This window comes from Vicugna pacos, chromosome 8, assembly GCF_048564905.1.
Source record: "Vicugna pacos chromosome 8, VicPac4, whole genome shotgun sequence".
Classification (NCBI taxonomy): Eukaryota; Metazoa; Chordata; class Mammalia; order Artiodactyla; family Camelidae; genus Vicugna; species Vicugna pacos.
The window spans coordinates 42,605,836-42,618,938 of NC_132994.1; the positions used below are offsets into that span (position 1 = coordinate 42,605,836).

At 40.3% G+C, this 13,103-nt stretch overlaps 1 pseudogene; it reads right to left on the minus strand.

Moving 5' to 3' along the window:
* The window catches only part of LOC140697866 (DNA (cytosine-5)-methyltransferase 1 pseudogene), a 148,930-nt pseudogene that overhangs the window by 24,028 nt on the left and 111,799 nt on the right, over window positions 1-13,103 (minus strand).

Consider the following 13,103-nt stretch of genomic DNA (forward strand, 5'->3'; position numbering starts at 1 on the left):
ATGTCCAACCCTCTCCCTATCTGTATTCATTTTAGTCAAGACATAGTTCTGAGATTATAATTTTCTAAGATTATACTAATAATCAAAATACACGTTTTCTTCTTTCATATATAAAAATTTGTTCAGATAATTTCCATTTACTACAGCATATCACATGATGTTAATTACTATCAAGGAAAATAATTCCAGGAAGGGGAAAAGAAATTGAAAAGTTGTGATTTTAATTATAGTGATAAGGGAAACAGCTTAGAGTAACTGGCATTTGAGTAAAAATTTGAGATTTTGAGAGAATGGGCCAAATGTTTATTTGGCAGAAGAATATGCCAGGAAGAATCAGTACAAATTGGGAAGGCTCTGAGGCAAGCACCAACCTTCTGTGTTTATGATTTAAGACAGAATGGGCATACAGGAGACTGTTAAGAGATGAGGTCAGAGAGATGATGGACAGATAATATAGATCCTTGGAGGACATTGTAAAGAATTTGCTTTCACTCCAAATGAGATAGAAACCCTTGGAGGGCTTTGAGCAGAAGAAAGATGTAATCTATTTCAGATTTCCATCTGTTTTCTAAGTTCCAACAAGGTCATTTTGGCCACCACCTTGGCCTTTAATTTATGACAGCAAGGGCAGATGACAGAGAAGTTAGAAGTCTTTTGAGTAATCCAGGTGAGAGGGAATAGTGACATGGATAACAGAGTTGTTAAGAGCTGATCAGATTCTGCACAGATGTTGAATCTAAAACCAGTAAGTTTTTAGTCATAATTGAATATGACTTGTGAATAAAGAGAAGTGTGAAAGAGGAGGATCTGGGGCTCACAACAGGAAGGACAGAGTTTCCATTAAGATGAGAAGACAGTACATAGAACAGGCATGAAGGGAGACATCTGAAAGTCAGCTGTGAATATGTTACATGTGAGATGCCTAATAGACCTTCAGGTGAAAGTAGAATAGGAAGTTAAAAACCAAATCTGTAATTCAGTGTCAAAATCCAGGCTAGAAATGTGAATTTGGGAGATGTGATCACATAAATTATATTTAAAGTCTTAGACTAGATGAGGTCACAAAGAGAATGAGTATGTAGGTGAAGAAGAAAAAAGCATTAATTTAAGACAAAAACTGCTGAAAGACCCAGAAGGAATGATTAACAGCTGCAGGATTTAGCAATGTGGAGGTCATCAGTAACCATATTAAACAGTTTTGATGGAGCAGTGGAGTCTAAATCCTGATTTTAGTAGGTGGAATACACAATGTGGGATTAAATCCAAAGAGAAAAAGTCCAGGCAAATTTTTCAGGAGTTTTGCAGTAAAAGGAAAAAGTGAAATATGAGGAGACTTGGGATGAGGAAAGGTGTTTTATTTTTGTTTGTTTTAAATACGGGAAAAATGTTTTTATACTAAATTAGGATGATTCATCAGAGAGGTAAACATTGATGATACAGAAGAGACAGGGGAGAATCAAAGGAGCTGTGTTTTGAAGAGAGAAGGAATGGGATTTTATAAGTAACTGAACTAGCTGGCCACGGCTAGGACCACAAACATTTAATTCACATTAATGAATTAATTCATTTAATTCATATTAATGAGAAAAAGCAAAGTTTACGATATAAGATTTAGGTAGAGAGGCAGGTTGGTAGTCCCTACAGTCCCTCTTCATGTTTTCTCAATTTAAGGACAGCCATATTTATATGGAGGAGCAGAATTTGACATTTGAAGAGCAGGTAGGGTATATGCAATCGGGAGAGAGAAAAGGAACCAACAAGGGAAATGTAGTCTAATGCTGGTCGTTTTAATGGCCCACTTGAGATAAATGGTCATGAATTTAGAGTGAGATCAGGCAGTATGGCTGTGAGTCTGTCCCTCAAACTGAGCTGCCAGATTTAGGTATAGAATAGGAGAGTTTTATCTCTATGCTATTTTGATTTTGCCAAGCAAGTACAGGGAAATGAGAGCAGCACAAGGAAACAGAGCAGACGGGTGTGATTATAATGATGAACCACAGAACTTAACGCAGCATAGCAGAGTTAAGGAGGGAATTAAAGATAGAAGGGAGATGAGCAGAGTGTCAGGAGCGGAGCACGGAGGGCTGGTGAAGAAGGACTGCAGGCATGGGAGTGCAAGAGAGCATGAGATTTAAAAAAAAAATCTGAAAGGGGTAAAAGAAAGAAGAGTTGGAAGCTGGAAAACAGAAATTATGAAGGATTTGCATCTACTGGAAATGACATTTAAAGGGTGATCCTGGAATAAGCAGCTGAGTAAGAGTGGAGAGCACGCTCCCTGAAGAGAGGAGGTTGAGGGAGTGAAGGCCTGGAGCACTGGAACCCTCGCCCTTTGGTGATATTATTATCATTAAGAATTACAACAACAATATAAATGAGGACAGCGACAGTGATGAGGAGCCAAAGGAATGAAGGGGAGTGATCTGGGACTTGGGACCTCAGTATAACAGGGCAGAGTAGTGCCACTGTAGTCAGATGACATGAGATTAGCAGCGGAGGGTTTTATGGGGGAAAAAAAGAAAGAAAGAAAAAGCAATCATGAAAATCAGGAAGCACGCCCACCTGCCTCCTGGCAAAAGGATGCAAAGTACAAAAAGAAAACTACCTCTTTTTGAGAGAGCTCCAGAGAAAGCAGTGTCCACAGGGCCAAATAAGAGGAATAAGCTGAGGGGATCTTTCAGAGATGAGGTGGCACGTACTGGGGAGGGGTGGTTATTGATGACTGACAGGGAATTCCAGAAAGCGCAGAGGTAGGGCATCAGGAGCTGTGGAGACATAGAGGAGAGTGTCATCAAAGTGACACAGAGTCAAACAGGCATCAGAGTTCCCACAGACAATGAAGTGACTAAAGGGATCTTGATTTGTTCATCCTTATATTCGCCACAGAATGTCTTGATATTTTGCACTAATTCGTACTGATGAAATTTTTTGATATTAAAAGTGGATTTTCCCGTAGTCTTACTCCTTTATCTTTTACAAAAGAATCTGAAGTCCAGAGAGAAATTCAGTACCTTGTTTTACCTGTTGCAGATGCAACTCAATGAAATGGAACATCTTTCACGGAAACTTCTTCCCATCACCATTCACCAAACCAAAGTTAATCTCTGGCATGCAATTCTCATAAAAATGTATTTGTCCCTCTTTAGTATTCCGTTGTTTCTTTCTTCCTTCTATAGTGGTTATCTGTGCTTATTGAGAAGAGGACTGTGCGTCTTTCATCTCTGAAACCCCCATGGCATTTGACAAGCACCTTGTTAATTCTCTTAAGAGATGCATATTTTTGAATATGATTATGTACCAACAGTCAACTGGTTAAGAAAAGGATCATGTAAATTGATTTAGAAAAGGTAGAGGTAAATGTTCACAGTATTGAAAAAGTAAGTCTATGTAAAATTAAGGATGACCTTCTTGGGACTTTAGGAAAGCAAGAGACAGGATAGATCCCATGTGTTCCTAAGAAATGGAGACTAAGGCTAAATCAATAAGACAGCAATTGGCTAAAAAATGAGATCAAAAATACCACAAAAGCCACTTACATTTCACCAAAGTGTTGTCTTTGTTCTTAGAAGAATCAGCCTGCCTGTGGCCTGAGACCTGTAAAGATGTACTTACTGAGGCTCTGTTGAGACTGAGTTAACAACTCATGATGCTCTGTTCCAAGAATGAAAAATTATGTAACCACTGTACTTGCCTGCATTGCTTCACAGACAAAAATTAGATATTTCTTTTCTATACATTTTCATGTAATACATAATTAGTATAAAATATAATTGTCAAAACAGGCTATATAGCAAAATCACAATCCTTCTAAAATACACACATTTTATACACTGACTATAAACCTTTGTGTGTGAATTTGCATGTGTATGTATACATTTGTGTGTATGTATGTATAGAGGGAAATATTTTCAACAATAAAAATGATTTTCTCTGGTGGACACATTATAACTGATTGTTCTTACCCTTTTCTTTTTTGAGCCAGAAAACTTCTGAATTTACTACAATGGATGTATTTTACTGTTAAAATCAGAAAAAAAAGATTATAAAATAAACAGTCAATAAAACCTGTAATTTATTACAAAGAATATTTGTTCTCAACTAGCCAACTCTGTAGGAAATAATACAGTTTAAATATTAACTGATTTTTTTTCTGTAATCTCAGGTTTGAGTATGAGGATAAAATATACCTGAAAAGATCACTGGTGATTTGTATTATTTGCTGATTTGATTGTAGGTGTTTTAATTAACAATGAATGTGAGGAGATATATTATTTTCTGCATGAATTATTTTCACAATGTGAGAAGAGCCATGTAAGTTAAGAAAAATAAGAATAAGACAATACTTAGAAACTAAATAACACCTTTTTGACCTTTTGCCCTTCATTCTGTAGATTGTAAAAATGTGGAAGCTAAATACAATTTGCATGATGAACAGTGAAGAAAAGGGAGGAATTACTGAAGTATTAAGATTTTCTTTCTTTACCTTTTTCATAGTCCCTTTGAATATTAATGTACTTAAAGACAGTCTCCCAATCAAGTAGCAGTTAGCTAAGGTCAGATTCTAATCAATAAAAAGACGTAGAAACTAGTCAGAGCATCCAAGATCAATACAGTTTCATCATACGACAGGCCCTTTTCCACTATAGCATATGAAGCTTTCTTCTTTAGTTCTTTGGTGACATGAAAATTCTAACTATGCTGCTTAAAGAAAGGAACAAAAAAGACTAAAGTTTAATTATACTGTTTTATTTCCCTTGCAGCTGTGTCCCATTAGCCACTGAGCAAGGGAAAATTCTTTGTAGTCTCTGACCCTCCTACCAATACAGCCTGGTGCAAACTGGATAATTACCATCAATTATAGGCCACCAAGTGGTGAAAGGGACACTTTTTTTTTTCTCTTGCAGAGGCCCATGAATTAACTTTAGAGGCAAGCTATATAACTCTTCCATTTCTGGGCCTGAAGCTACTAATAAGTTCAAGATACATGGTTGTCTTTAATATTGTAATAAGCTGCTAAGAATTGTGATGTTTCCTAATTCTCATTCTCATCATCGGAGATTGACTTTTTTTTTTTTTTACAGGTAGGCATATTTTCACATGTTCTTGGCATCAAGAGCATGCAAAGCTCCTATTTGAAATTTCCATAATAGAATAATAAGAGCAGGTAAAATTTAACTACATTTTTAAGTGCAGTTAGTATATTAATGTCTTCAGTTCCCTTTGATATCTGCAGAAACTGAGGGATAGAGACCGAGCATTTCCTCAAAGTTACACAGTAAGTGCTGGCTTGAGAAGCTATACTCAAGTCGTCTAGCTTAGAGTTCATCCTCTAACCGAGTGTGCTAAACGGGCTCATTGCCTCCTGGGATCTTTATGGAACTATAAACACGTCATGGGAAAAGGGCCAAAGTAAAAAGGAGAATAAACAAGCCGAGACAGCACTTAGCACACTACTGAACAGCCCATGGGGATCAGTCATTTCTGAGTGACTGCCTCTTCTCTCATTTGGCTTTAAAAGGAATGTGACTTTCCACTGAAGACGTTGTCATTTATCAGATTCTCATCACATGCCCACTGCAATGTGATAGAGAAAAGGCAAGTGGAACAGGTCCTACGGTTTAGTTGCAAGTGCCTAAATGTAACCCTGGGCAATGCAGAACTAAGTAGATGCTGGAGCTCAGAGTGCCAAATGGAGGAGACAGACATTAGTAGATGTTTTGGGCCACGTTCTCCCAATTTTCTGGGGTTTAGAGAAGCTTATATTTGAGAGGAGAAAGGAATGACCTCTTCACCTGTTAGAGATGCTTGGGATATGATAAATTACTGAAAGCTGGTAACCCCTCCCTCACAGGACCTGCCTCATAATTCGTAGAGCCAACTGCAGAATTAAAATGCAGGGCCTTTTGTTCAAAAAGTAGTAAGAATTTCAAGACAGCGAGAGCAGAACATTAAACCAAGCATGGTGTCCTCTGAGCATGGGGCCTCGTGTGACTGCACAGGTCACACACCCGTGAAGCAGCCTGACTTCCCACCAGTTTGTAATGTCCGTTCTCTCACTAATCTGGGTGTGGCAGACCAGCCTTCCTCACTCAGCTGTAAGGCAACTGTTCCTGAGTCCTGTCTGGTCTCCATTCTTACAGCACAGTGCACATCCTTCTCCTGTGGAACTCCCACTGCCAAGACTCGCACTCAGAGAAACGCTCTCCAAACCACCTGAGTCTCCCACATGCTAAGCTACATGCTGATTTTCCCATTAGGTGTATACAGATGACACGGGCCAGCAGCCCACTCCCTCCTGGTCTCAGGCCTGGCTTACCCTGCAGGGACTGAGAGAATCATCAACCCTCTCGCTGTTGTCTAGGGCATACTAAAAACTTGTTTTCCAGACATGGTACAGAAAAACTTTCCTCATTATTCCCTCCTTCACAAAAACTGAAAGGTTAAGATAGCTCTGTTACTGGGAAAAGAGAAATAAGAATTACCTTGGACTGTTGCTTGAAAAGCAGTCGCAGATCACTAAGAGGTTTACAAGAATATGTGGCTCCCATCGGTGAATCAGATCTCATCAGGGTTTTCCAGGGGTTGGTCAGTGAGATCTGTTCTAGCTCCTAGAGAAATGGATAGGGTCTCATGACATAGGTGAAAGGGAAGAGACTCACCTGGTGATGGTAATGATGTAGCAGGATTGAGTGTCCCACAAACGGAGACAGGGACATCTGGATTTTCCAATAATAATGCCTGATATTTAAGAAACCATTTCTGAGAGCCAGAAATGTTCCTTGCCTTTTAAAAGATCAGAAACTTGGTGGTTAGCATATGCTTGTATAGGGGCCCCCAGAGTTAGCTTAAAAGCTTCTTCCAGGATAGTGGAGAGGGCTCCCTACACTCTTCGGCAGGAAGGCCAGCCTCGAGCAGTGGGATCTAGCTGTGTAGAGAGGTATCCCATGGGCTGTTGGGTAGGACCCAGCCATTGGGTGAGGACCCCCAAGGCTATTCCTCCTCATGAACATAGAACTGGAAGGGCCTTGTGGGATCTGGAAGCACCAAGGCTGGGGAATCTTACTAGGAGATTTTTTTGGATTCTTCCATTGCTTCCTGTTAGGAAGGACCCCACGGGAGAGGTACTGAGTCATTATTACCCTGTAAGCTGTCATATAGAGGTTGGGCTATAGACCCATAGTTAGGGATCCAAAGCCTACAGTAACATGTTAGTCTGAGAAATGCCCTGAGCTGTTTTTGAGTAGTGGGATTAGGAAGTTGTAAGATTCCCTGAATTCATTCAGGGGCAAGGCTACGCTGTCCAGGAGTCAGAACAACTCCTAGATAAGTAACCTCTTGTTTGACCATTTTGGCCTTGGACCTAGAAACTTTATATCCCCGCTTGACCAAGAAGTTGAGAGTTTGGACTGTGTGCTGGATGGCCTGTTCTCGAGTAAGGGAGCAGATAAGTAAGTCATCTATATATTGGAGAACAGTTCCTTTTTCAAGCAGTAAGTCCTGTAAATCTTGGGCCAAAGCTTGCCAAAATAGGGGAGGACTGTCTTTAAACCCCTCTGGTAGTGCTGTCCAGATTAGCTGGCGCTGATACCCATTGGGCGAGTCCCACTGAAAGGCAAATAAATATTGGTACTGGGGGCTAAGGGGCATACAAAAGAAAGGTAGTGCACCACTGGGTTCCTGGAGGTATGTTTGCAGTAATACATAGGGGTTTAGAACCACTGGATGAAGAGGCATTATATCCTCATTTATAATTTTTAAATTTTGTCCTAGTCTATAGGCCCCATCCTTCCTAATGACCAGAAGGACAGGTGTGTTGTAGGATCTAGAGGAGAAGGGTCTGGAGAAGGAAGTCAGGACAGAGTAGGTGGCCCTAGTCTCCAAAAGGAAAGTGATTGTCCTACCTGCCACATCCATTTGTACCTGTGGCTCCAGCACAGTGATGAAGATCTCTTGCATTGGGGCTGACTGTAGGGGGCTTCTTTAGTCCCAGACAACCATCTGCAGGCCACAGGCCGGTTATCCCCCATGGGCCATCTGGCTCAAGGGACAGAGGGCCACCCAATAACCTTGCTTGTTACACCAAAAACAGGCGGATCTTGAAGGTTTGTCCTTATGGGGACATTTCTTGGCCCACTGAGCAGGTCAGTAGCAGATGTTGTATTGATCACCAGGCCAGTCTCAGGCTGCTGGGGGCCAGGGGTTTAGGGATGGTGGCTGCCCTCAAAGGGCTGTAATCATCTGGACAGGCCTGGCCTCTTTCCTTCGTCCTTTCTCCTGAGCCTTGGCCTCTTGCACCTGATCTCAATTTTAAAAACTTGTGATAGCAATGGTTGCTTTTAGAGTTTTTATCTAATATTGAGGGCAGATGGGTGAGAAATTTATCCTTTAAGATGATTTGTCCCTCATATGAGCTAAGGTCCAAATTAGTACACTTAGTAAGTGCCTCTGGGAGTCGTGCTAAAAAGGAGGTGAGGTCTTCTCTGGACTCTTGACTAACAGCCAACACCTTAGAATAACTGATAACATTTGTTGGGCTGCCCGGAATCCTATCTTATTTCCTGGCTTCTCTGAGGACCCTTTTCCTTTTCTGCGTCAGACAGGGTCTGGCCAAGGATAAAATTAACATCCTTCCAGGTGAGATCATATGACAGAGCAAGGTGCTGGAATGCCCATATGTATTTATCTGGATTATTTGAGTAGCTTACCGAATTAGTCTTAATTTGTCTCAGCTCTACCAGAGAAAATGGCTTATGTATGAGTTGGTGGACCAAATTTTCCACCTGTTTCTGTTGGGGCAGGTCTTAGCTATCAGAGGTAATGGAGGACCTGAAGGCAGTATCTTTCCTGGGTATTAGGGAAATGAGGGGTATATGGTAGGGAGAGCAGGGGAGGACATACGTTTAACAGAGTCCCCCCCTCAAGGAGGTATTGGAGACAGCAGGTCGCTGACAGTAACCATGGCCAAGGTGGTTATTTTGCATTTCTTTAGGAGATCATTGCTGTCCCTCAGCAAGTAAAAGATCTGGATTTATGGTATTTTAGACCATTTGCCTTCTGTATTGTAGAAGAAATTAATCTGGAGCAAGGAGGTTGAATTTATGCTCCTATTTATGGGCCATGCTTTTAGCTAAGATGCAGCCCAGGGGAGTCCCAGCAGGGATCAACTATTGACTTTCCCTCTGAAGGGCAGGATACTGGGGGAATGGGGGTCTTCAGAGCCCAGAGTCCTGAGGTGAAGCCCACAGGCTATAGTCTGACATCTCAGTCTTCTGCCTGTAGCCAAGAGTACCCTGAAGCCATGGACTTAAGAGAGCTTGGTGTCCCAGGGTCACTGGCCCGCGGAAGGGGGACCAGGCGTCCTGGTGTTCTCTCTGGATGGGGAAAGCGGCCGCAGTCTTACCGTGAGCTGGGAGTCTCCGCAGCCCAAGGAAATAGTTTTAATCCCTGGGTGGTCGGTGATCCAGGAGCAGGAGAGCTTCTCTACTGGGACAGCCAGAGAAAGCGGAGCATAAATAGAGGAGTAGGTTACAGTTAGAGGGTCCACATGGAAGCTCCTGAACGGGGAAGGCAGCAGGAGAGGAGAACCTGTGCTAGTACTCCAGCAGCACAGCTTTAAGGAATCTAAGTGTTTTCTTTTGCGGGTTCGTAGATTAAAATGGTCCCAGTTGGCCAATGTGCAGCCCAAGGAGTCCCAGCAGGGATAGACTCTTGGTTTCCCATCTAAAACAAGGGTAGGATACAGGGGGGTTTCAGAGCTGGGGGGCCTAAGGTGAAAAGCCCATGGACTAGGCTGATGTCTAAGCCTCTGTCTACAACCAAATGCATCCTAGAGGGTAGCCATGACTCAGCAGTGCCTAGCATCCTAGGGTCCTGATTTGGGGATAGAAGCTGACGTCTCAGCCTCCACTCCAGAAAGGGGGAAACAGCCAGAGTCCTACCTTGTGCTGGGTATCTCCGTGGTCTGATTGGAATGATCTCCTTTAGCCAGTGGCTGCTCACCCTTCCATGCCTTGTATTCTTTGTCCAGCTCCACAACCAGCCCCAGGAGCTTGTGCTGCACTGGCCTCAGGGAGGAAGGGGGAAATGAAGGAGGAAAGATTAGGTTTAAGCACGCCATTGAGCCACGGCACCAAAATTAGTACTACCGGGAAAAGGAAAATAATTACCTCGGTTCTTAGTCACCCGAAAAAAAAAGAATTTTTGATGAGAGACAAAAAGTGTGATATAAGCAAGAGTTTTATTAGTGAAGTAAGAAAAGTAAAAGCTAGTACACTCCCAGGAATTGAGAGCAGGCCAATCCAAGAGAGGAAGCATGGCGCCGTTCCTGTTTTTATATCCTGGTTTTGTGATTGATTGATTGATTGATTGACTGATAACTCAGGTTCCTGAACTCTGGTTGATTGACAGCTCAGGTTCCTTGTGTTCTGGGTCATTCCTTTCCCTTTCCTCTCCCCCGCCCAGTGCCCATTTCTATCTAAACTACCCAACAGCTCTATCAGTGATCTTTCATTCTTCCACTTTTGCCAGAAACTAGAAATAAACTTTGTAAAGGTCAGTTCTAGGAAATGCATTTAAAGAGGCAGAAAACTGTATGATGGTTGAATGTATCTTCATTTGAATCTTTTTATTCTGTTTTGCTGTAAAAAGAGAGCTTGCCCAAGTTTTCTTTCTTGGGGCTATTTCTTAGTCACCTTTTTTCCCCCTTTCATATTGACAGCACTTTTGTAGAAAGTTTATCTTTTATTAGTTTTTAGACCTCCAGTCATCATGCACTGCAGAATCCTTTGGGGCATGCTGAACTTTTATTCTAGTGTTGAGTCTCTCTCTCAAAGCCTTATCACTATCATTTCTTTGAAAGGCTGTCCCCAGCTTAATATGTGAAGGTTAGTCTCTGACAGAACCTTTTAATCACACCAGCACAGAACTCAACCAGTAGTATTACTATTCCAGTCTCGTACTTACGAGTTTAATTAGCTTGGTTAGATATATAGTAGAGGAACTTGGGCCATTAAAGAGAATTTGTTGATAATTTTTTAAATCCCTGCCTTTTTAACAATGTACTTCAATATGCTTTTAACTGAATAATTATATTTATGTTAAGAGAATAATTTCAATCACCCACTTTGAATATTTGTACATATATATTAATATAAATTTATAGTATATTGATATTATATTACATTATGTTATACATTTCTTTGCAAATTTACACCTGATTTCTACTGACCAGCTGAGCATCAGTAATATGTCATATATTTTCCTTAGCAAATGGATGCCACTTAGATAAGAAAACACATTGCAAAATCACATTAAGGTCACACTCTCAGAAATATTATTGTATGCTTCGTGCAGAATCTAAATGTTATTTAAATTAAGCAATTTAATTAATAACATAAATTAAACATTTATATTATTACCCTGAGGGTAGTGGTAGTCTTAGAGGCTCATTAGCAGGAGAACATACAAAACTGGAAAGATATAAAGGAAGGTTTATTTTCTTTGTTAGGCTCCAACTAATTGCATTAAAATAAACCTAACACTGCTGCCAGCTTTAACTCTTATGGAAGAGTAAGCAATCCAAACCAGTTTTTTTGATGTGGTCATATATCTACTGCCAAGTTTCTTTTTAAAGTCCCCCAGATAAACATGCATGCCAATTAAGCAGTAGAAAAAAGAGAGGAACTTGTTGTTCCCGCATGCCATTTTCTCATTAATTCTAGGAAATGACTCTGGGACTTCTTCCCATCATTATCCAACAGATTAAATGACATCTTCCCCCAACTGACTCAGGTAAAAGTGCCAGGTTTACTTTCATCTTGGACTGTATACCCTTTGAATGAAGACTAGACCAAACAGTGCCCTTTTGAGGCTGAAGAGTCCTTTCTTCATAATGTCATCCATTAGAGAAAGGTTTGAGGAAAGGTCAGTTTTATCCAAGTGTAAAAGAAAATGCTGGCAATTCATGTAAAGCCATGTCTTGCTGCTTAGAAGTATCTTTATTTCAAGTTTTGTTGTAATACTTCTCCCATCAAATGGATTTGAAACACCAAATAATAGCACAGAGGTAAATATCACAGTTCAAAATAAAATACATTTCATTGAAAATAATGTAGTTTTGAAGTATGAAGGAAGTAATCATTAAATAGGCTAGAGATGATTTGTAGGCTTTGTATCAGTCCAGATTCAGGCATGAAAAAAGCACACTTGGAGTGTTACTTGAAGTGGATATAAAGAAAGAATGATTTACCATAGTGTCAAGAACAGGAGAATCCATAAGATACTATGAAGAACACACATTGACTAAGAACAGTGGGAAACCACAACCATCTCTAGCTTTATATGGATAAGGAGATGAAATAATACAACTACAACTTGGCGAAAGCTGTAACCATAGGAACTCTGAGTGCAAGTAAAGGAACAAAAACTACTGCTAAACCATGGCCAGTGAACAGGTGGGAAGTGGAGGGAAGTAAAGACCAAATGTCCTTTCTAATCTCCCTGTGATCTCCTAATGGTACTTTCCATTGACTAGACCAAATGGGAAGCAAGAGTGAAAGGTAACATTACAAATTAGAATTTCAGAACTCAAAAGAGGGCACAAAAGAATAGAAAATGATCTGTGAGAAAATGAAGCAAAACTAGTACCCATTTATTTTGGTTTATCTTCTTTGAAACTGATCCCTGTATTTCAACACATTCTTTTTCAGTCAGCATCCTTGACACTTTTGGAACAGAAGTTTAGAAACAGAGATCTGCCAAGGTAAGAATAGTTTGAAGAAAAAAAAATAGTTTTATGGAAAAAGGCATTAAACGTTTAAGCTGTTCTATTTAAATGAAATCATTATGTTAATAATTACATTATTTTATTTCTTCTTCACATTACTGATACTAAGATGTCCTCTGATAATTATAAACAGAGACTGCCATTTTGATTTTAGACCCCTGGCACATTAATTATACATTCTTACTTCTTAGAGATCTTGGAATAACACAACTTGGCCCACATCAAAGAACCAGACTGGAACTTTTATTCACTTCATAATTCCTTAATAGTACTCATAAAAGCGAGCAATTCAATTGCTATTTTATTTGTCTTTTATCCTTAA